The following is a 25,410-nucleotide window of genomic DNA, read 5'->3' on the forward strand; positions in this document are numbered from 1 at the left end:
ACACGCCCCCAGCCTTTGTCACGCCCCCAGCACACGCCCACAGCCCACGATGTGATGGCCGTACCACACGCCCCCAGCATTAGTCACGCCCCCAGCCCATGCCCACAGCACAACGCAGACACACCCACAAGGGACTACTTTGCTGGCACGGTTCTTTTACCTTTTAAATGTATAGAGGAGTTGGCCTAACAGCTAAGGCGCTCGACCTCGGACCTGGGGATCTGGGTTCAAGTCTTGGTAACGATGCCAAACATCCTGTGATTCTGGTCAAATCATTTAATCTCCCCGTGCCTAACAAAAATGAATGTGTGTCCTCATGTAACGTAATTGGTGCTATGTAAAGCGCTCTGATACCTGATTCAGTTCGGGTCAAGTTCGCGCTAAATAAAACTCTGCAAAAAAAACTATATATATTGGCCGTCTGCATAGCCTATGTCCTTCTGCTGCAACTGCCCTTTCCAACGCTGTATTGGGTGTTGTGATTGGTGATGTGGTTACTGAGATTACCCGCCTCAAAGGATTGGGCTCTCTCTTTATTATATTAGTATAGATAAAATTCATTCATTCATTAGAACATGTTTCGGCTAACACCAAGTGCCCCTATACTGGGTCAGTGGCCTTCATCAGGACCAAACTGAGCAGAGACAGCTATCTTAAATGTGACAGGTGTCCATCAAGTGTTGGTGGAATCAGAGCACCCTCTTTGTGACATTATAGGGGACATGAAAGGTGCAAGACTCTCTTGGGGTACTCGGCGCAGCTTCTTACAGATATTGGGGGGGGGGGTACCATTGCTAGGCAGGCCGCTTCCAATGGACGTGAAGTAAATTCCAGAACATAACGCATCCATGAAAGGGACAAATGCCTCGAGTTCTATTGCCAAGTAAACAGAAAAAGCTCCTATAGAGCGTTTGCACTCTCAGTTAGATGTATAGAGCATTTATAAAATATCGGATATTTGGGGCTGGATGTCAAACCTCAGCTCTGAAGACCTTCAGCATTTTTTGGCCCCGCTGTTGATCAACAGAAAGATATTTTAAGCGCGCAAAGCTGAGCTTTGAGAAGGAACTGAGACATTTTAGACACTGTTGTCGGTGCTGACAAGAACCCGCCGGGCCCGCGCCCGAGCCGTAGCATCTTCATGCGAAATGTGCGGAATTTGTTGCAATCACCCGCCTGAAATGTCTTTTTTATCAGCAGGCCGGGCTGCAAACCAGAGGCCGCGAGGCCAGAGCGCGCCGGGTCCAGGCACACAGCCAGGCCTGGACACTTTTCATCTGCGCCCTCCACCAAGGGGTACTCTGCCACCTTACCGTGTCTGCCAGGTGCGCACCCCTCCCCCACCGCATCCGGCCCCGTGCAGTCCCCGGGTGGCAGCGCTGCGCCTGGCTCCGTTTTGGGAGACGTTTGTAAGAGGTCACTGTGGATGCAAACACTGGCCAGACATCATCTTATTACATGAGGGTTTGGGTGGGGTGCAGACCTCTGATCCATCATATGTGCCCCCCCCCCCCCAAGCTCGGGCTGCCCCGCCCCCTCCCGTGAAGATCTTGTGCTTAAGAAGTGACGCCACGTGCAGGTCTCGGCGGCTGCGCAACCTCTTCTTTTAAAGATGCGCAAACTGCGCAAAATCCAGACTCTGCCTCTTCTGGGGTCCTGCGTGCAGCAGTAGGTGCCTCGGTTGGGCCCTCCCTCTGCTCGCTTCTGGGGGACCAAAGATGGGTCCCTTATGCATTGTTCCAAAGGGGACCAAAGATGGGTGCCCTTATGCATCCTTCCAAAGGGGACCAATGATGGGTGCCCTTATGCATCCTTCCAAAGGGGACCAATGATAGGTGCCCTTATGCATCCTTCCAAAGGGGACCAATGATAGGTGCCCTTATGCATCCTTCCAAAGGGGACCAATGATAGGTGCCCTTATGCATCCTTCCAAAGGGGACCAAAGATGGGCGCCCTTATGCATCCTTCCAAAGGGGACCAAAGATGGGTGCCCTTATGCTTCCAAAGGGGACCAAAGATGGGTGCCCCTATGCATCCTTCCAAAGGGGACCAATGATAGGTGCCCTTATGCATCCTTCCAAAGGGGACCAATGATAGGTGCCCTTATGCATCCTTCCAAAGGGGACCAATGATAGGTGCCCTTATGCATCCTTCCAAAGGGGACCAATGATAGGTGCCCTTATGCATCCTTCCAAAGGGGACCAATGATGGGTGCCCTTATGCATCCTTCCAAAGGGGACCAATGATAGGTGCCCCTATGCATCCTTCCAAAGGGGACCAATGATGGGTGCCCTTATGCATCCTTCCAAAGGGGACCAATGATAGGTGCCCTTATGCATCCTTCCAAAGGGGACCAATGATGGGTGCCCTTATGCATCCTTCCAAAGGGGACCAATGATGGGTGCCCTTATGCATCCTTCCAAAGGGGACCAATGATAGGTGCCCCTATGCATCCTTCCAAAGGGGACCAATGATGGGTGCCCTTATGCATCCTTCCAAAGGGGACCAATGATGGGTGCCCTTATGCATCCTTCCAAAGGGGACCAATGATAGGTGCCCTTATGCATCCTTCCAAAGGGGACCAATGATGGGTGCCCTTATGCATCCTTCCAAAGGGGACCAATGATGGGTGCCCTTATGCATCCTTCCAAAGGGGACCAATGATAGGTGCCCTTATGCATCCTTCCAAAGGGGACTAAAGATGGGTGCCCTTATGCATCCTTCCAAAGGGGACCAATGATAGGTGCCCCTATGCATCCTTCCAAAGGGGACCAATGATGGGTGCCCTTATGCATCCTTCCAAAGGGGACCAATGATAGGTGCCCTTATGCATCCTTCCAAAGGGGACCAATGATGGGTGCCCTTATGCATCCTTCCAAAGGGGACCAATGATAGGTGCCCCTATGCATCCTTCCAAAGGGGACCAATGATAGGTGCCCTTATGCATCCTTCCAAAGGGGACCAAAGATGGGTGCCCTTATGCATTGTTCCAAAGGGGACCAAAGATGGGCGCCCTTATGCATCCTTCTAAAGGGGACCAAAGATGGGTGCCCTTATGCTTCCAAAGGGAACCAAAGATGGGTGCCCTTATGCATTGTTCCAAAGGGGACCAAAGATGGGCGCCCCTATGCATCCTTCCAAAGGGGACCAAAGATGGGTGCCCTTATGCATTGTTCCAAAGGGGACCAAAGATGGGCGCCCTTATGCATCCTTCCAAAGGGGACCAAAGATGGGTGCCCTTATGCTTCCAAAGGGAACCAAAGATGGGTGCCCTTATGCATTGTTCCAAAGGGGACCAAAGATGGGCGCCCCTATGCATCCTTCCAAAGGGGACCAAAGATGGGTGCCCTTATGCTTCCAAAGGGGACCAAAGATGGGTGCCCCTATGCATCCTTCCAAAGGGGACCAATGATGGGTGCCCTTATGCATCCTTCCAAAGGGGACCAATGATGGGTGCCTTTAGGCATCCTTCCAAAGGGAACCAAAGATGGGTGCCTTTACGCATCCTTCCAAAGGGAACCAAAGATCGGTGCCTTTACGCATCCTTCCAAAGGGAACCAAAGATGGGTGCCCCTTTGCATCCTTCCAAAGAGGAGCAAAGATGGGTGCCCTTACGCATCCTTCCAAAGGGGACCAAAGATGGGTGCCCTTATGCTTCCAAAGGGGACCAAAGATGGGTGCTCTTAGGCATCCTTCCAAAGGTGACCAAAGATGGGTGCCCTTATGCTTCCAAAGGGGACCAAAGATGGGTGCCCTTATGCTTCCAAAGGGGACCAATGATAGGTGCCCTTATGCATCCTTCCAAAGGGGACCAATGATGGGTGCCCTTATGCATCCTTCCAAAGGGGACCAATGATGGGTGCCCTTATGCATCCTTCCAAAGGGGACCAATGATGGGTGCCCTTATGCATCCTTCCAAAGGGGACCAATGATAGGTGCCCTTATGCATCCTTCCAAAGGGGACTAAAGATGGGTGCCCTTATGCATCCTTCCAAAGGGGACCAATGATAGGTGCCCCTATGCATCCTTCCAAAGGGGACCAATGATGGGTGCCCTTATGCATCCTTCCAAAGGGGACCAATGATAGGTGCCCTTATGCATCCTTCCAAAGGGGACCAATGATGGGTGCCCTTATGCATCCTTCCAAAGGGGACCAATGATAGGTGCCCCTATGCATCCTTCCAAAGGGGACCAATGATAGGTGCCCTTATGCATCCTTCCAAAGGGGACCAAAGATGGGTGCCCTTATGCATTGTTCCAAAGGGGACCAAAGATGGGCGCCCTTATGCATCCTTCCAAAGGGGACCAAAGATGGGTGCCCTTATGCTTCCAAAGGGAACCAAAGATGGGTGCCCTTATGCATTGTTCCAAAGGGGACCAAAGATGGGCGCCCCTATGCATCCTTCCAAAGGGGATCAACAATGGGTGCCCTTATGCATCCTTCCAAAGGGGACCAATGATGGGTGCCCTTATGCATCCTTCCAAAGGGGACCAATGATAGGTGCCCTTATGCATCCTTCCAAAGGGAACCAATGATGGGTGCCCTTATGCATCCTTCCAAAGGGGACCAATGATAGGTGCCCCTATGCATCCTTCCACAGGGGACCAATGATAGGTGCCCTTATGCATCCTTCCAAAGGAGACCAAAGATGGGTGCCCTTATGCATCCTTCCAAAGGGGACCAAAGATGGGTGCCCTTATGCATTGTTCCAAAGGGGACCAAAGATGGGCGCCCTTATGCATCCTTCCAAAGGGGACCAAAGATGGGTGCCCTTATGCATCCTTCCAAAGGGGACCAAAGATGGGTGCCCTTATGCATTGTTCCAAAGGGGACCAAAGATGGGCGCCCTTATGCATCCTTCCAAAGGGGACCAAAGATGGGTGCCCTTATGCTTCCAAAGGGAACCAAAGATGGGTGCCCTTATGCATTGTTCCAAAGGGGACCAAAGATGGGCGCCCCTATGCATCCTTCCAAAGGGGACCAAAGATGGGTGCCCTTATGCTTCCAAAGGGGACCAAAGATGGGTGCCCCTATGCATCCTTCCAAAGGGGACCAATGATGGGTGCCCTTATGCATCCTTCCAAAGGGGACCAATGATGGGTGCCTTTAGGCATCCTTCCAAAGGGAACCAAAGATGGGTGCCTTTACGCATCCTTCCAAAGGGAACCAAAGATGGGCGCCTTTACGCATCCTTCCAAAGGGAACCAAAGATGGGTGCCCCTTTGCATCCTTCCAAAGAGGAGCAAAGATGGGTGCCCTTACGCATCCTTCCAAAGGGGACCAAAGATGGGTGCCTTTACGCATCCTTCCAAAGGGAACCAAAGATGGGTGCCCCTTTGCATCCTTCCAAAGAGGAGCAAAGATGGGTGCCCTTACGCATCCTTCCAAAGGGGACCAAAGATGGGTGCCCTTATGCTTCCAAAGGGGACCAAAGATGGGTGCTCTTATGCATCCTTCCAAAGGAGACCAAAGATGGGTGCCCCTATGCATCCTTCCAAAGGGGACCAATGATGGGTGCCCTTATGCATCCTTCCAAAGGGGACCAATGATGGGTGCCTTTACGCATCCTTCCAAAGGGAACCAAAGATGGGTGCCTTTACGCATCCTTCCAAAGGGAACCAAAGATGGGTGCCCCTTTGCATACTTCCAAAGAGGAGCAAAGATGGGTGCCCTTACGCATCCTTCCAAAGGGGACCAAAGATGGGTGCCCTTACGCATCCTTCCAAAGGGGAGAAAAGATGGGTGCCCCTATCCTTCCAAAGGTGACCAAAGATGGGTGCCCCTATGCTTCCAAAGGGGACCAAAGATGGGTGCCCTTATCCTTCCAAAGGGGACCAAAGATGGGTGCCCCTATGCTTCCAAAGGGGACCAAAGATGGGTGCCCTTATCCTTCCAAAGGGGACCAAAGATGGGTGCCCCTATGCTTCCAAAGGGGACCAAAGATGGGTGCCCTTATCCTTCCAAAGGGGACCAAAGATGGGTGCCCTTATGCTTCCAAAGGGGACCAAAGATGGGTGCCCTTATACATCCTTCCAATAGGGAGCAAAGATGGGTGGCCTTATGCATTCTTCCAAAGGGGACCAAAGATGGGTGCCCTTATGCTTCCAAAGGGGACCAAAGATGGGTGCTCGTATGCATCCTTCCAAAGGGGACCAACGATGGGTGCCCTTATGCATTCTTCCAAAGGGGACCAAAGATGGGTGCCCTTATGCATCAAAGGGGATCAACAATGGGTGCCCTTATGCATCCTTCCAAAGGGGACCAAAGATGGGTGCCCTTATGCATCCTTCCAAAGGGGACCAAAGATGGGTGCCCTTATGCATTCTTCCAAAGAGGACCAAAGGTGGGTGCCCTTATGCATTCTTCCAAAGGGGACCAAAGATGGGTGCCCTTATGCATCCTTCCAAAGGGGACCAAAGATGGGTGCCCTTATGCTTCCAAAGGGGACCAAAGATGGGTGCCCCTATGCTTCCAAAGGGGACCAAAGAAGGGTGCCCTTATCCTTCCAAAGGGGACCAAAGATGGGTGCCTTTATCCTTCCAAAGGGGAACAAAGATGGGTGCCCTTATCCTTCCAAAGGGGACCAAAGATGGGTGCCCTTATGCATCCTATAGAGAAAAAAGGGAGTAACCCCACTGACCAAGAGACAGGGTACAACAGGTACTGATTCAGAAGAAACTCTCTTGGACCAAATATGATTACCAGACGTCATTCGCCTCAACATCCAATCAATCCAGGGTCTCACATCAACCACATCAAACCCAAAGAACAATTATAAAAATATTAATAGAAACTGAATATGATATAAAAATGTTTATTAAAAATAGTATTCTTAGAAATAATTCATAATTAAAAGCAAATTCAATGTTATAAAGATGACACCAATATAATTACAGACAACAAATAATCAAAGTGTAAAATACATGAGACAACAGACATGTGACATATACAAATCATCAAAATATGGTTATTTCAAAAGAATCAATCAATTTGATCAAACGTCCGTCAGTAAATTGTACGACTGGGCATAGACAGTTCCTTGAATAGAATCTTCAAATCAAACGAGCGTCGACGCGTTTCGGTGGCAATACATTATTGAGAAGCCACCTTCATCAGGACAAAGGTAATACATGTCTCTCCTAATGGTACAACTTGTGATACACTTTCATGACACCTAATTGAAGACACAAATATACAGAAGGACAACCATATATTTTATCATCAATATAAATTGAAAACACAATTATTATAAAAAATCAATTTCAAAATTATTTTAACCATAAATATATCTCCAAGTGTCCTAAGCAATTAAAATGTATTTATAATTGTTGCTTGGGGTCTGTATTTATCCTATCTTACATCTCACATTCATAAGCACACCGGGTGAGGGAGACACCACTCTTTCATCCAACCCTATCTCATCTTCAGAACCGACTGTCTAATATAGCACTGCTAAGATAAGCTTCATGCAGTGTCTCATATTATTAATCTTTTATATTAAGGAACACGATGGAGATCCCTCACCTTTGTTTTGTAAATAAACAACAATATTTCTTATATATCTGTCTAAAGAGGTTAGGTCAAATCTTACATGCTCATATCAAGGTTAGGGACACATATTTGGAAGAATATTACCGATTAAAATTGAATGGTCTGGAAAAAATGCAAGGAACAATATATGGTATTAAAAATTAACAGGAAGTTGAAACAATTATTATATTATGGCTTATTTGAGATCATATTTTTTGCATTAGAATATGCATACATATAAGTATATATCATTTCAGGATTTAGAAAAGGCAACGGAAGGACACAGTGATTAACAATAAAGATATCGTCCCCTGGCATACGAGGATGGAAACGGAATACATTTAATCAAAAGTAACCTTGGATATCCAAACTGTGCATAATAAAGGTAGGATACAGAAACGCTCAGCACATACCCCAAAGTAAAAATTAATATCAGATAATGTAAAACAATGTCAAAATTAATGATAATCAAACATGAGATAATCTCCCAAAGAAATTATTTAAGACTCCAAGGTCTTATGAGAAAATTATCCTTTTTTTATTCTTTTTTTGATGATGCTTCATTGAATTTAATTAAAAACACATTACAAATTCATAGCATATTAAAGGTAGGTGAAATGCCGGGTTTACGAGATCAGGATACAAAGGGGGATAAGTATAGATACATTAATATTCATCACTTTCTGTCCCCTCTTCTAGTATCCCGCTGACATAACAGGGGATCTTGTCTGACCTGGACCCGAGGCGGACAACGCATTTCTCTATCGCACAAGATTTGAGGAAATCTCAGTCTTCATATTGAAAAGCACCACAAGTGGTAGGTACATATAGCCACCACTGGTATTAGATGGGGTGATGGTCAAGTTGGCCGCAAACCACTGAGGTACCTAAAATCAAGGAATATTCATTTCTTTCATAGGAGCCCCCATGGCCCAAGAAGATTTCTTAAGGATTTGTTTCGGCACCGTGTCTTCTTACCTACCCGGAGGTGGACAGGTGACCACATACGCACCGTAAAGGTGGGTTCTATGGATATAAAGGTTGTCATAGCTTAAGCCCATAGCTGCGGTTTCTAATACTATACCATAACCTTGATATGAATCACGTTGTAGATTTCAACCGATTGTTAAAGAGTCCAAGTTTCGGAGACTTTTATGTAATAGGCATTATCAGCGATGGCTCGGCAGCCCGCAGCGCGGGTGCTCGTCAGTTTCAGGTTTTCATACATAAGTCTCTGAAACTTGGACTCTTTGACAATTGGTTGAAATCTACAACGTCTTTTGAATACATTTCTCTGTGATTCCATAAAGCCCTGAAGAAGTCTCTTTGTGAGACGAAACGTGTCGGCTATGGTCTTCTGAATTTTTAAATGAACTCAATAAAGAAAAATCCTTTTAAGAAATCCACATCTGGGATCTGGACATCTTCTTGTGTGATCAATGATTCTTTGATATTGATATTGGTTGTTACAATTGTTGAACAGTGCTGAACCCTTTTGTGTTTAATGTTGGTATAGGATGTTATTCCTAGATAGTGAGCATAGAGGGGAGTGTTCCTTGGTTCTTTGCACTAGCACAATAAATAGAGACCCTGTACAAATGTCAGGTGCAGACCTCTATAGCCTCTATCCTTAATTCAATTGTATTCACCTTTCAGACATAGTTAAATATCTGAGGGTCTCCTCTGATTGGACACACCGTGATTACTTCATGATCAACTCGTGCCAGGGCCATGTCAGCAGAACCTCATCTGTGCTGGTTCTGCCCACCGGGTCCCGCTGTTTATTAGCGTCAGTCTGAAAAGCGCTCTCTTCGAGACGATGCTCAGGTAGTAAAGGAGGTGAGGCCTGAGCATGAGCACGGGGAGATGGCACCTTCCAGTGCAGGGGGCTTCACCCAGTGCAGCCCCTTCGCAGTATTGGCCTGGCCTGTCGGGTAGTCGGGCTCTGCCAGAAGTGCCAGCTTGGAAGGGCCAGTGTGCAGGCTGCTGTTCTGTCCCTCTGGCTGGATGGACCAAACAAACTTGCCCACACCCCGGCTCTTCCAAGGTGGTTCACCTGATAGAGCCAGACTGCCCGACACTGTCCTGTACTGCCCTTTACTGTGCTGTTGGGGAGTGAATGAAACTGAACCATCGACCATTGCAGGTTGCCCCATAGCCTGGCGACCAAAGATGGGTAACCTTATGCATCCAAAGGGTAGCAAAGATGGGTGCCCTTATGCATCCAAAGGGGACCAAAGATGGGTGCCTGTATGCATCCTTCCAAAGGGGAGCAATGATGGGTACCCTTATGCATCCTTCCAAAGGGGACCAAAGATGGGTGCTCTTATGCATCCTTCAAAGATAGGTGCCCTTATGCATCCTTCCAAAGGGGAGCAATTTATTTATTTATTTATTTTATTTTTTGCATTTGTATGGCGCGCAGCTACCCAACAAGGGTTTCCCGGCGCCGATGATGCAATGATGGGTGCCCTTATGCATCCTTCAAAGATAGGTGCCCTTATGCATCCTTCCAAGGGTGACCAACGATGGATGCCTGTATGCATCCTTCCAAAGGGGAGCAATGATGGGTGCCCTTATGCATCCTTCCAAAGGGACCAAAGATGGGTGCCCTTATGCATCCTTCAAAGATGGGTGCCCTTATGCATCCTTCCAAAGGGGAGCAATGATGGGTGCCCTTATGCATCCTTCAAAGATGGGTGCCCTTATGCATCCTTCCAAAGGGGACCAACGATGCGTGCCCTTATGCATCCTTCCAAAGGGGAGCAAAGATGGGTGACCTTATGCATCCTTCCAAAGGGGACCAAAGATGGGTGCCCCTATGCTTCCAAAGGGGACCAACGATGGGTGTCTGTATGTATCCTGTATGTATCCTTCCAAAGAGGACCAAAGATGGGTGCCCTTATACATCTTTCCGATAGGGAGCAAAAATGGGTGACCTTATGCATTCTTCCAAAGGGGAGCAAAGATGGGTGTCCTTATGCATCCTTCCAAAGGAGACCAACGATGGGTGCCCCTATGCATCCTTCCAAAGGAGACCAAAGATGGGTGCCCTTATACATCCTTCCAATAGGGACCAAAGATGGGTGGCCTTATGCATCCTTCCAAAAGGGAGCAAAGATGGGTGCCCTTATGCATCCTTCCAAAGGGGACCAAAGATGAGTGCCCTTATGCATCCTTCCAATGGGGACCAAAGATGGGTGCCCTTATGCATCCTTCCAATGGGGACCAAAGATGGGTGCCCCTATGCTTCCAAAGGGGATCAAAGATGGGTGTCCTTATGTATCCTTCCAAAGATGAGCAACGATGGGTGCCCCTATGCATCCTTCCAATAGGGAGCATAGATGGGTGCCCTTATGCATCCTTCCAAAGGAATGCAAAGATGGGTGCCCTTATGCATCCTTCCAAAGGGGACCAAAGATGAGTGCCCTTATGCATCCTTCCAAAGGGGAGCAAATATGGATGCCTGTATGCATCCTTCCAAAGGGGAACAATGATGGGTGCCCTTATACATCCTTCCAAAGGGGACCAAAGATGGATGCCCCTATGCATCCTTCCAAAGGAGACCAAAGATGGGTGCCCTTATGGATCCTTCCAAAGAGGACCAAAGATGGGTGCCCTTGTGCATCCTTCCAAAGGGGAGCAAAGATGGGTGCCTGTATGCATCCTTCCAAAGGGGAACAAAGATGGGTGTCCTTATGCATCCTTCCAAAGGGGACCAACAATGGGTGCCCCTATGCATCCTTCCAAAGGAGACCAAAGATGGGTGCCCTTATGCACCCTTCCACAAGGGACCAAAGATGGGTGCCCTTATACATCCTTCCAATAGGGAGCAAAGATGGGTGCCCTTATGCATCCTTTCAAAGGGGAGCAAAGATTGGTGACCTTATACATCCTTCCAAAGGGGAGCAAAGATGGGTGCCCTTATGCATCCTTCCAAAGGGGACCAAAGATGGGTGCCCTTATGCATCCTTCCAAAGGGGACCAAATATGGGTGCCCCTATGCTTCCAAAGGGGATCAAAGATGGGTGTCCTTATGTATCCTTCCAAAGATAAGCAAAGATGGGTGCCCCTATGCATCCTTCCAATAGGGAGCAAAGATGGGTGCCCTTATGCATCCTTCCAAAGGAAAGCAAAGATGGGTGCCCTTATGCATCCTTCCAAAGGGGAGCAGAGATGGGTGCCCTTATGCATCCTTCCAAAGGGGAGCAAATATGGATGCCTTATGCATCCTTCCAAAGAGGACCAAAGATGGGTGCCCTTGTGCATCCTTCCAAAGGGGAGCAAAGATGGGTGCCCCTATGCTTCCAAAAGGGACCAAAGATGGGTGCCTGTATGTATCCTGTATGCATCCTTCCAAAGAGGACCAATGATGGGTGCCCTTATGCATCTTTCCAAAGGGGACCAAAGATGGGTGCCCTTATGCATCCTTCCAAATGCTCTCATAGGCTCCAAACACAACCTATGACATACAGGGCGTAAATACTCTTCCACACTTATGCAAATCATATGTAAACAAAGGGTTAAGGGAGACTTGCCAAACCTTTCATGTGGGGCAGGCCGGAGACCCCACCAGAGCAGACCGTGAAAGACATGTGCCTTCAGCAGAATCGTGCTGCTACGACCGCTGGTCCCAATATGCCAGGCGGAGAGGACAGTGGTAAGTCTCCTATAGAGGGGTCCCTTTGAGCCCCTCTTCGACCTCAAAGCAATGCTACAGGGTTTAGGTCCTTGCATCAGGGAGGCTCATAGGCGATCTCACTGGATTGTTCGCTCACTGTAGACTACTCAATTTGTTGCGGAACCTAGAACTAATTGCAATACAATTTCTGTGAGTGGATTGTTATTGACATTTTTCCATAGAAAACGTTGGTGAAAAGTCTACCACTCTATCATGACAGAGGGGCTTCAAGTTCCTTCGGCCACATGGCGGTCTGCTGGTATTTTTTACATTGCTGGCAGGTAATAGTATCTGTCTTTGTGGTAATGAGCTTTAGACAGTTATCAGGGGTGGCCTTAGGCATGTGCAAGCTGTGCACCTGCACAGGGCCACCAAACCCCAGGTACCACCACGCCAATATATATCCTTAATATAATAATCCTCTGAGGATGGGTACATATTTGCGTGGCGGCCCCAGGCAGGGATTTGGCGGCCTCCGGCTCTGTTCTTCTTCTAAACACCCCTCCCCCCCCCTCCCCCCCCCCCCGCCCCCGTCTTCACTGGTCTCCGCACCACCGTTCCTCCTGGTTCCTGATTGGCTTCTTTTTTTCCCTACCCACTGCTGGCCACGTTGTGTGTCACAATACCCTCCTCCTCCTAAATTTTATCGTTCTGAGACGAATTTGCAAGGGTAGGAGCAGCCGCAAGTACTGGTCATCTAAAGCCTTTTCTGGACATTTTATTAAAACACCTTCCTTAGCTCCGGGGGGCTCCGCCCCGCCCGGAACCCCTCTTCCGGGGCCCCCTACCTTCGCTCCCTGCCCAGGGCCGCCATGAGCCTCGGTTATTCATCATCCATGTGTTTATGACACGAAGGCCGTTATCGAGTTGTGAACTGTATAGGTCTTTGGAGCTATCCATTTCTAAAGTGATTTGGAGGTCATCTGCATAGTTGTAGCGGGTGAGGTTGTATGATTTAATAAGATTTGGTAAGGGGGTTTGGTAGATATTGAATAATAGAGGGATATGATGGACCCCGGAGGTTCGCACAGATGGAAAGAGAGAGATTGCACGAAGAGACGAAGGGCACAGGGTTGGTTTGAGTGTTTTTGCTAGGGTTGCTTGCGGTTCCCCAGTCCGGCCCAGTGGCAGAGCAGCGCTGTATCTGTGATGGAACTTGGCACCCTGGCTCCTAGGCCCAGCCCACCCCATGGAGGCTGAGGGGGCCCTAGAGCCCTTTCACCCGAATGGGTGCTGCGTGACTGCCTGAACCTAAAATGCTTCATTCGGTACTCCATCTGAAGGCGAGCGGCAGCAAAAAGTTAAATAATCTCCTAAATCGGATCTAGATACATAAAGGTTCCTCTATGCCGTGGGTGTCGAGTATAGGTCCTGGAAAACTGGATCATGCTAGATTTCAATATGCCCCGCATAAGGTAAATTTACCTACAATTAATGAAAATTGACCAGTTTACTTAATCAATGTTTTTGTAAAAATCTGGCATGGATACACCTCGCTTGGGCTCACACTAAACCCTCATTGTAATCATTTCCAAGTAGTATGAGTCCATATTTTATGGAGGAATATGTCCCTGTACAAAGAACCACAGAAAGCAAGTGACCCACTGAGCAGCTCTGCTGAACTGGCCTTTCCAGGATCTTGCTTCCATGCCCTCAGCCTCTTACGGAAAGTCTTTCACTTCCTACCCCTCACTACCCGTAAGACCCTGATACATGCTCTGGTCCTAAGCCGGCTGGACTTTAGTAATGCACTTCTCATTTCAGCTACAGACTCTGCCCTGCGTTCTTTGCAGGTGATTCAGAACACTGCAGCCCGACAGGTTACCAATGCCCCTCGCCGCACTCCCTCCTTGCCCCTCCTTCACAAATTACATTGGCTTCCGGTTCGCAAACGAATCCACTTCAAAATATGCGTTCTAGTCTTTAAGAGTCTTCATCAACTTGGCCCGTCATATTTATCAAACAAATTGACAGTCTACACGCCTCCACGCAGGCTTCGTTCGGAAGACAAAGGCCTCCTAGTTACTCCCCGTTTTAAGAAAGTAAAATGGGGAGGTAGAGCCTTCTCTCATCTTGCGCCCAAGTTATGGAACCAGTTCCCTGAGACGCTGCAACGAAATCCTAATTATCTTAGCTGAAAACACTCTTGTTCTGAGTCAACTGACATTACCTCACTAGTCTTCAGCGCGGAGATACCCCATGTGGGGCGATTCATGCGCTTTACAAATGAGCAAAATAAATAAATACATTTCCTCTGTAGGATCTGAACCGGAAGTATTACCCACACTTGTGGGCGAAGTCTGAGCATACTCAGTGTGCATTCAATGGTACTGTGCCCTCTCCAGCTCAGCAACCGAATGTGACTGGATCTATAAAGTTCCTTTGTCTTGCTTCACACGTCCTTCGCGCCCCAAGAGGCACCACACGCAAGCACACTAACCCCTAACACCCCATAGGCCCTCCAGGATGGTACCAGCAACTTCCTGCTCACGCACTTGGATCTGTGCGTGGCTCTGACGTCACCAACGTCTCTTCCGCCCCATCTTCTGCACGTGCTCATGACTCCACCGCAGGTGATGTTGGAGACCCAGTTGTCACCTAAACCCACACCGAAGGTTGGACACCTCGCGCCAGGATGTTTAGCAAAAGACCTGGGTTCACCAGTGCGCGTGCATCGGCGTGAACTTCTACCCCATGCCATAACCCTCGCCTTTTCCATCTGACGTCTCCATCAGTAGAAGAGACGCTGAACTCACGGGGACGGTCTGTCTGTGCCAAGCAGAGCTGGTGGGCGGCCAGCGAGCCTATGGGGTCCCCCAAGACCAGAAGCCCGCCAGGTGCAGAGAGCACGTGCGTGCGTCAAGTGCTGTGCTTGCAGAAAGGGGTGCGTTCAGAAGTGAGAGTACCTACTACTGAGCATGTGCTAGGAGAGAGAAAACTGATGGCGCCCCATTAGTAGTTCTTTGTGTTTGAGGTGGCTGCCATGTTTGTAGTCCATTGTGCAGTGGGTACAGGCTCCACTGGGAGCAGGGGTCCTTCAGAACCCTGAACATAGGAGGTAAGAGGTAGAGGAAGGTCAACGGTCGTCCCAAGAGTGGGAAACACAACCGTACCGCCAAACGGGGACATAACGGCCAATACGCTGTACACGGCATTGCTATATACACTTAATAGAAAATAAACTTCCTCTGAGAATGTGTCCGGCTATCGTGGTATGGATCAAACACACCGATGACCACAGATTGCTGGTTTGAAGACTTGTGCTAAGCCTTGATGAAGCTCGTGGTGTATGAGCGAAACACGTTGGATGTTTTGGCTGTTATTTCAGAAGAAAATTTGGAAGAGAAATAAGAGATTGAATTTTAACGAATTTAGCTCAGGACATCTGAAGCCTTATTGTTTTGGGCTTATGGAATAATTTGTGTAATTAACAGTAGGACTTGACAAACTGGAGCGCATCTATCCATCAACCCGGGATCCTAAAAAAAGATTCGAAGGACTAAGTTAGACATTTATCCTGGCAAGAAAGCATCCAACTCATAGAAACCTCTGAAAGCAACATCCAGGCACTAGTTAATTCCTACAGTGACAAATCATGCCAGCCTTACTTAAACAATGTACTAAATAAACCGTTTTTAAAGCAAATTTTAACAATCCGGCTAATGTCACTTTCAATAAAAGACATAAACACACATTGGAAATGCCTGGAGATAATCACTGCCAGCAGACTGTGTAAATCAAATGTCGAATCACTGGCTCATTTTCTCTGCATCTGCCCAAGTATGAAAAATACACGCCGCACTTTAATAAAACCTCTGTTTTTAAAATATGGCACCCGCACTTGCAAAGAGGCAACGGAACTTCTTTTTATACTTAAAAACTCCAATGGAACTGGCCAAGCTAGCTAAATTTGCACGCCAGCTTTAAAATCTTCTAAAAGGAGGCCCGTGAATATCGATGAACATTGAAGAAACCGGTGGGCATTTTATCAACAACTAGCGATATTTATCGCTAAATAAGCTTAGCAACATTTTTTTAATCGCCGTGCATGCCTGATTTTATCGCAGAGATAACGTGCTATTAGCAACGTTTATCTCCAATGCGATAAAATATCCGGCGATAGCGGCAAAATGCGTGAATATCGCTGGGAATCCAGTGATATTCAGGCATTAACGCCAATAGGGTCTTAACCTGAATATCCACCTCCCATTGGATATACAGGTTAAGAAGTGGTCTGAGCAGGCGTTAGTTTCAGCGATATTCGCGCTTAGCGCAAATTTTGTAATCGCTACGCCTGCTTTGATAATAGGCGATAGCGATGTTAAAGACTGCTTTCAGTCGCTTACAGGTTGGGTACGCCCACTTTGCATGTCATTAGCGATAAATATCGCTGACATGCAAAGCGGGCCCCGAACCGCTCGCTATCACCTAAAAGCTGTCGCTAACTGATGTTACCGACAGCTTGCTAATAGGGTGATGAAATTTTCGCCGCTTTGCGGCCGAAAATGGCTGCAAAAGTGGTGATAATTTCATTTCGCCTGCCTTGGTAATATGCCCCCTGATTCGGCTCCAAGCTGGGTCGCAAACTTAAGTTACAGTGACGGCTCTTTAACTTTTTTTTAAAGCGTTTTTAGAAGCAAAATGTGTTAACTAATAATGTGTTCATTTTAGTACGATCACGCTGTGGTTCTGTAACAATTTTAATTCATTGAAACAAATAAATGTATTCATTCAGAAGGACATTGCTTCTCTAATTTGTTATATTATTCTAAGAATTGGGGTGCTGGCAGCTAACCCAGAGAGGTGGGCGACGATTTGATGATGACAGAAAGGGAACTCACAGGATGCCCAGTGCTTTGCTTCTCAAATGCTGCAGAAGACTTGACCAAGGCCCAGGGTTTCAATGAAACTAGTTATGGGGCCAGAGATGCCCCCACAAGCCAGCTGCAGCCCCTAGAACTGAGGCTTCTTATGGGGACCTCCGAAGACCCCTGGGAAGCTCTCCGGGTCCACCAGCCTGTAGCAGCAGACCTAAAGTTAGGAGCAGTTTTACTTATCCACACCGGCTGGCCGCCAGCCTCTGACCTGGATCGGGGGGCTCTGCAGTGAGACCCCCACAACAGTCTGGATGTCTTCACCTACCAGAGCCCAGAAGGATGCTGCTAACACGTCATGGGTTAAGAATATCTGCCTGGCTGCATGTTTTCTCAGGAACTGTCAGAGAAACCCACCGAGCCTGCTGATCCAGATTTTGAATCAACAACTTACGGAAGTGGTTTTTTTTTCCATTTAGAAGAAGGACTGATAGGTCAGCAGACTCATGCGCGCGCATCGTGCAGATTTTTAAAGCCTGCTTCTAGGCTCGTGCACAGGTGTCCAGCAATGGAACCTTAAGTATGGTATGTTCTACGTCAACTCCTTTGTTTACTTTTGGGATAAACCTATTTAAACTCTAATGGAAGCCTGCAGAGGCTGCACCAGTCCAGAGCCCTGTGCTGGGGCCATGGAAGGAGGTGACCCTGGGTTGGGGCCGGAGGCATGTTTCGCATGGGAGGGCGCTCTATAGGGGCCCTATAGGGGCCCTAAACTTTGGAATCCTCTGCCGGAACACCTGAGACCCTGTCCTTCACTGGTCACCTCTCCCAGACTGTTGAAAATGGGTCTGTTGTGATTTAGCTGGACCTGGCTTACCTTATATGTTGCTAAAGTGCTAAGAAGCCCCGTGCTGAGCAGCTGTTGTGCTAAATATGTTGTGCTATATCAGCTTTCTAAATAAGTAAATAAAATAAACATTAGGGCTTCCACTGCCTCACATACTTCAGGAGAGCCATGGGTTACACCTGTTTAATTGAGGTTCTGCACCCTCAGTGAGTCCAAACTTATGGGCGGTGCTCCCCAGGGGTTGGTGTCTTCTTGTAAGGAGAGATGTCCTTGGGGTGCGCACGCCCAGAAACCCTCTGGTCAAGGGGGCAAAGGGCGATCTGCTTGCCGCAGGCCATCCCATTGGAGGGCCCTCGAACCCAGGCATTGGAGTCAATCTAAGGGGGTGGACCAGATGAAGCATCTCTGGGTGAGGGACAAATATTTATCCACCGCGCTCACCCCATGAGATCAGGAACAGTATTACTCACCTGAGACGCGACTCCCTTTAACTGAGGGATCACGCGTGGCCTCGAAGTGGTCCATCTGAACCTGTGGGACCAGGGGCTTGGAGACAGTTTCTTATCTTGGCATTTCCAGAAGGATGGAGTCAGACTTTATCAAACCCCTTCTGTTGAGAGAGACCACCAAGAATAGACAAGAACCCCAAATATTGTTGTGAGAGTACATAAACAAGTGCACAACTTAGACAAACCACTTAACGCACTTTCTAAATTAGCCATCCTTAAAAAGATGAGTTTTATTGCTCCGAATAGACTAAAAAGTTCTTAACTTGAGTTGGGAACAGTTTTTTCTTTCTCGATGATCTATGGTTTCCTTGACCGCTGACTTCCTGTGTGCCTCAGGGCTGCTTAGCAAAACCTGACATGGTTAAACTGAAGAAGTAAATAATATTAATTTACACAGTGATACGTTAAACGGGACCCCCTACCCAGGACTTTGAACGCAGTAGAGCTGTGATGCTCCCTTTGTGATCGGCAACGAGTGATTCATTTTTTTTACATTATATATATACATATATATTCACTGAAAAACCACAGGTTTCAGGGACGTTATAGTTAGGAATTAGCATTTTAAAAAACCTTAGAAATTTATGGAACAAAACACAGGTTAGAGGGACGTTATAGTTAGGCTGACAATTTACTCGTACCAAACCTCTGAAATTCAGCCGTTATAGTTAGCTGGGCTAACTATAACACGCCCCCTCGCAATGCACTGCTTATGACCTCACATATTACATCGCTCATGACATTGTCAGTGACATCACTGATGATATCTCAATTGACATTACTTATGACATCAGTGATGACATCATCCACAGCATCTGACGCACCCACTCGCACCCCATTAGAATCTTTTATACACCCACTGCCGCTCCCACACAACCATTCACAAATCCAAACACAGAGCCATACCAGTACTTACACACCCACTCACTGATTCATAGATCTACACACATCCACTCGCTCACCTATACTGCCACTCACTCACTAATACAGCCATTGACATATCCACTCATGCAGACACTCACACACTGAGTGCGTCACCCATAGAACTACTCTCACACCTAGACACTCCCCCATACAGACAGTCATTTACTCACCCAAACAGTTACACACCCACCCACCCACTTACTGATAAAATAGTAACACATTCTCACTCAGCTCTACAGTCACTGACAGAAGCATGCACTCATCCATGTAGCCACTCTCATATTCACTCACTCACGCATACAGTCACTCGTATACCCCGTCACTCACGTATATTGCCTTTCACATACTCAGTTACTCTCCCATACTGACACATGCGCTCAATCACCGACAGTCATACAGACACTCACTCACCCATACATCTTCTCACACGCGCAATAGTACCCCATACAGCCACTAATTCACCCACTCACTGATCCATACAGGCAGTCACACATCTCCTCACCCACAAACACTGACACAGACACCCAGACAACCATAGACGTAGTCACACAACCAATCAATCACCCATTAAGCCATTCACATACTAATTAACATACTTATACAACCATGTAGACATTAACTGACAGACAGATGCACTCATTCACACAACCAGTCACTCACCTATACATTCACTGAGACACCTAATCACTCACTTATACAGTCAGTCACACACCCTTTGAGTCATCCATACACTCACTCATACAGCCCCTGATTCAACAATACACCTTGCTATATATATTTAACACTCATAAACTTTTAAGAAACACTCACATTCACTAGATGATGTCACACTGATGTCATCAGTGATGTCATTTGAGATGTCATCAGTGATGTCACCAGTAGTGTCACTGACCATGTCATGAGTGATGTAATATGTGAGGTCATAAGCAGTGCATTGCAGGGGCACGAGTTATAGTTAGCTCATCTAACTATAACAGCTGAATTTCTCTGGCTTTGTACGAGTGAAATGTCAGCCTAACTATAACGTCTCTGTAACCTGTGTTTTTTCCGTGAATTGCTAATGTTTTTTAAATGCAAATTTTTTATTATAACGTCCCTGACACCTGTGGGGTTTTTTTCAGTGAATTTCTAAGGATTTTTAATGCTAATTTCTAATTATAACGTCCCTGAAACCTGTGTTTATTTCAGTGAATTTGTAAGTTTTTTTTAAAATGCTAATTTCTAACTATAACATCCCTGAAACCTGTTGTGTTTTCTGTGGATTTCTATGTTTTTTTAACTAGCAGTCACGTTTGCAGACTGGTGGAGAAAGGGGGCTGGTACTCCAATTACTGCTCAGGAATTCCACTGCGTTGGACTTACAGGTGGTACCAGGAGGGCTTCTTAGCCCGCAAGGTCCCTCCGAAGTAAAGTGGACTTCATCCCCCAACCAGCAGTGCGCCAGGAGGCGCGTTTGCAGAGTGGTGGAGAAAGAGGGCGTGACCTCCAAAAACCTCTCAGCAAACCCACTGTGTGGAACATACTGGGGGTAACAGGAGGGGTAGTTGGTCCCCTGGATGTCCTTGGGGGCCAACTACTCCTCCTATTACCGCCAGTAAGTCCCGCACAGCAGGATTGTTGAATTCTACCAGGCCATGTCCCCTTTGTCCACCACTCTACAAACAAGCTTCCTGGCTCGTTCATGGTTGAGGGATGAAGTCTTCTTTGCTATTGGGGGTCCTTAGGTGCCATCTAGTCTACCTGTTACCTCCAGTAAGCCCCACACAGTGGGATTGCTGAGAGGTAGTCGCAGGCCATGCCCCCTTTCTCCGCCACTCTGCAAACGCGCCTCCTGGCGCACTCTTGGTTGGGGGATAAAGCTCCCTTGCCTATTGCGGGTCCCTGGGGGCCAACTAGCCCTTCTGTTACCTCCAGTGAGCCCCACACAGCTAGACTGCTGAGAGGTGGTCAGAGGCCACCCCCCGTTCTACACCACTCTGCAAACGCGCCTCCTGGTGCACATCTGCTTGGGGGATGAAGTCTACTTTAGTCCTGAGGTCCGCAGGACACCAGGGGACCTCATCGCCCCACCAGCAGTGCGCCGAGAGGTGCGTTTGCAGACTGGTGTAAAAAGGGGCGTGGCCTCCGACCACCTCTCATTAATCCCATAGTGTGGGGCTTACTGAAGGTAACAGGTGGGACAGTTGGCCCCTAAGGACCCTCAGCATCAAAGGGGACTTCATTCCCCAACCCAGAGCGTGCCAGGGGGTGCATTTGCAGAGTTGTGCAGAGAGGGGGCAGGGCCTAGGGTGAGTTGCTGGCTTCTGTTTTGTTTTCCTATTTTAGGAAGGGGGGCTGTGTGACCCCCCCCCTTCCCTTGAGACTTTTTAGACCCTGGCCCATTTAAAATGAAGAAAAAACAGGAAGGGGGCCGTGCGGCACCCCTCCCAAGGCTGATGTCTGCACCTGTGACCCCATCCCCCGGGGCTGCCCTATTTTTTTATATTTTTTTAAGGAAGGGAGTGCCACTTGGCCACCCTTCCCTGGGCCAGTTTTGGCCCCGGGGACCCCATCTCCCGGGCCTGCTCTTTATTTTTAATTTTTGGAGCGAGGGGCACGTGACCCACCCCCCCTCCTGAGGCTGATATTGCTTTGGGGACCCCATCCCCTGGGGCATGGCCACATCCTCTCTTTTTTTAAATACATTAAAATGAGTAGGGGGGGGCCTGCGCGGCTCCACCACCCGGGCCATTTATGGCACCGGGGACCCCATCCCTTAGAGCCTGCCCTTTATTTTTTATTTTTTGGAGGGGGGCCAAGTGGACCCCATCCTGCGGCCGATATTGCCCTGGGGACCCCATCCCCTGGGGCATGGCCACGTCCTTAGGGACCACGGGAGAACCCTAAGTCCCCCCGTGGTCCCTGCCGGCTCCCCATCTCCTGCAGAAGTCGGCATTGCTTTTGGGCAGAGGGAGCTGCTAACATGCAGCTTCCTCTGCCCAAAAGCAATTCTGCTTCGCTTCATGAAAGTGAGAGCATTGTTCAAGCTCGCGCTTCCATGAAACAAAGCAGAGTTTTCTATGGCATGGCGGGAACACTGCTCCCGCAATGCCATAGCAAACTGCAATGTCCCGGGGGTGGGCACCCCAGGACATTGCTGGAGCCGGCCCTAAGGGGTGGAGTTCCCCAGGGCCGTGTAGGGCTCCTGGAGGAGGGCTGCGTGGCCCGTTTTTATTTATTTTGTGCCCTGGGGAGGTGGCGGTCCCCGGAGCTGCGAGGGGGGCTGGAGGCCCCCACTCATGTTGAAATCTTGCCCCGGGGAGGTGGTGGTCCCCAGGGTAGCGGGGTCTCATGGCCACCGGCATTGCAACACTTGAGCCCCGGGGAGGTGGCGGACCCAGGAATCCGTGGGGGGCTGGAGCCCCTCCAGATCTTTTCAATGTAGCCCCGGGGAGGTGGCCCCCTGCATTTAACAAAATAGCCCTGGTGAGGTGGCGTGCCCCAGGGGTGCGGGGGCCTGCGCGGGCCCACGCATCTGTTTTGATAATTGCCCCCGGGACCTGGCCCACCTGGGGGCTTAAAGAAAACAACGCGCGGGTGCCCATGCTTTCATTTTTTTTAATTTCAGCTGGATTTGCGCACCCAGCGCGAATCCCACTGAAAAAAATGCTTTTTTGGGCCTTTGGGGTCCCTGTGGGGCCCACTGAGCAGGCCTAGGGGGTCAGGGTGTTTCTACCCTGCCCCCTTTTCTTTATTTGTAATGTTTTGAACCTTTTTCCTTGTGACTCGGTTCACCTGAGTCACAAGATGGCTGCCAACACTTCCTGGTTGGAACTGTTGGCAGCCAATCAGATCACAGGCTCGAGATCGGGAGGGTTAGTGGATCCTCCACTGCCATATTTTTATATCTGAGAAATGTTTACATTTCTCAGAAACTACTGCATGGATTTGCACCATTTAACAAAAAGAGTGCTTTCTGAACCAAGAGCTATCTTTTTGCCAAATGTGGTGTAATTCCGTTCAGCAGTTCGGGCTGTAGCTTTGTCTAAAGTTTCCTATGGAAATTAACATGGAGAAAACGTGTTTTGGGACACCCCCTTTTTTCCAACCCCCACTTGACGAATCACCCCGAAACTTTTAACACAGCAGCTGAAGTGAGTGGGCCATTAGTTTAAAAAATTTCCCGAAGATTCGTAAAACAGCACTAAAGATATTGGCAAAAGAAAAACGCTTTTTGAATAGAAACAATGACCTAACTGTAACTACCTACTGGCGACCGACAGTAGGTAATATATATGATCAACTTTATAATGAGATATATATGAATCTGCTCTGTTTCATGTATGGAGGATTCACGTATATGATAGTCCTGAAGAAGGTGCTGTTTATTCAACAACTCCACTGAAACGCATCAGCAAAACTTTTAAACACAATCTATATTCACTGGGTGTCTTTATATGTTATCAATTAGGAATCATGGATACATAGTGGCATTCTTTGATATATATGTACATCTAAAGAGAGATTGTTGTTTCTGATTAGGATCTTCCTTGTTTTACTGATTAAATACATCATTTATATTTTTATAATAGAGGGTGCGATTAAAGTCAGATATATTTCTTTGTTGTATTTAATTTTGCCCTATTTTTTAGTATGAGGTGTGAATGAGAGGATTATATGGTGGTATGATCTGAGCAGCAGGGAAAGTTGACCATTTCTAAGGGGAGTTATTGTGATTTGTTTTGGATAACCATCTCCCCTTGGTTTGAGGGGTTCTCTTGCTCACTTTGTGGGAACAAACAGTATCCACTCGCTGGTTGGCAGACCACTGCAAGGGTCTGTCTGCGAGAAGGTCACGCAAGTCCGGCGTTGACCTCGTCTGCAGATGTTGGCCAAGGAACCTCATCAGGCTTCTTTCTATAAGGAAGGGAAGGATGTCCCTGAAATATTCTAACAATTCTAGAGTAGAAATCTAGCTAGGAAGCGACCGAGCGCTTTAGGACGCGCTCAGGAGATAGTATGGAAGCTTTGGAGGCCACGTTCACCGCCTTTGGAGTGTGAGGAGCCTAGCCAGCTTGGGAAGCAAGGACCCTCCTCCATCAACATGTGGTGAGGCCTCTTGAAAGTGGGTGTTTCCCCCGCTTGTCTTCATGCCAGAGCCTCCTGGGGCGGTCACGGGCAGTCAGGGCACTGTGCTCAAGGCTCTATGTATTGTCTTTAACACCACACAGGACATAGGACCAGGATTTTAAAAACGGAATATGATATCCTACATTCCAGCACGCAATCTTCGCTCATCCTCTTCATATTAATTTGTTGTTCCCAGGGTGAAAAAATGCTCCTGGGGGGGAAGAAGTTTTTTATTGGGCGCATCTAGGTTGCGGAACTCTCTCCCAATAAAACTGAAATAGGACAAAAATCTGTTAGCTTTCAGGAAGGCGCTAAAGACCTGGGGGCATATTATCAAGGGGGTTTATCTCCGCTATTTTGGCTTTAAAAGCCAAGAAAGCGGAGATAAAATTATCTCCCTATTACCTAGCTGTCGCTAACACCAGTTAGCGACAGCTAGTAGGAGATAGCGACCATCTTGGGCCCCACTTTGCATGTCAGTGATATTTATCACTAATGACATGCAAAGTGGGCGTACCAAGATGTTAGCGACTGGAAACAGTCGCTAACATCGCTATCTCCTATTACCAACTTTTGGAGATATTTGCGCTAAGCGCGAATATCTCCAAAAACTAACACCTGCCCTGAGCAGTTCTTAGCCATGTTATCCAATGGGAGGTGGATAACATGGCTAAGAGCATTAGCTCGGTAATGCATGAATATCGCTGACTTTTCAGCGATATTCATGCATTGCGGCCGTTTTTTATCGCATTTGCGATAAACCTTGGTAATACCAAGGTTTATCTGCGGTAAAAATCGCCACAGCTCAGCGGTAAAATGTTGTCTCTAACCAAGCAATAGCGATAATTATCGCTATTGCTTGGTAATATGCCCCCTGGTTGTTTAGTCTTTAAAGTCCCTGCAAACTTCTTAGTCGAAATCCTGCCTCAATGAGCAAGCGCCTTGACACCCTTGGGTGATTATTCGCGCTCTATAAATCACTGCTTCATTTCATG

General features: G+C 48.0%; 1 protein-coding gene across 1 annotated transcript in view; it reads left to right on the top strand.

Annotated features, from left to right (window-relative positions):
- TSC22D4 (TSC22 domain family member 4) overlaps nucleotides 1–25,410 on the top strand; it is a 263,765-nt gene that overhangs the window by 118,005 nt on the left and 120,350 nt on the right. The window lies entirely within an intron of this gene.

Source organism: Lissotriton helveticus, chromosome 12 (genome assembly GCF_964261635.1).
Source record: "Lissotriton helveticus chromosome 12, aLisHel1.1, whole genome shotgun sequence".
Classification (NCBI taxonomy): domain Eukaryota; kingdom Metazoa; phylum Chordata; class Amphibia; order Caudata; family Salamandridae; genus Lissotriton; species Lissotriton helveticus.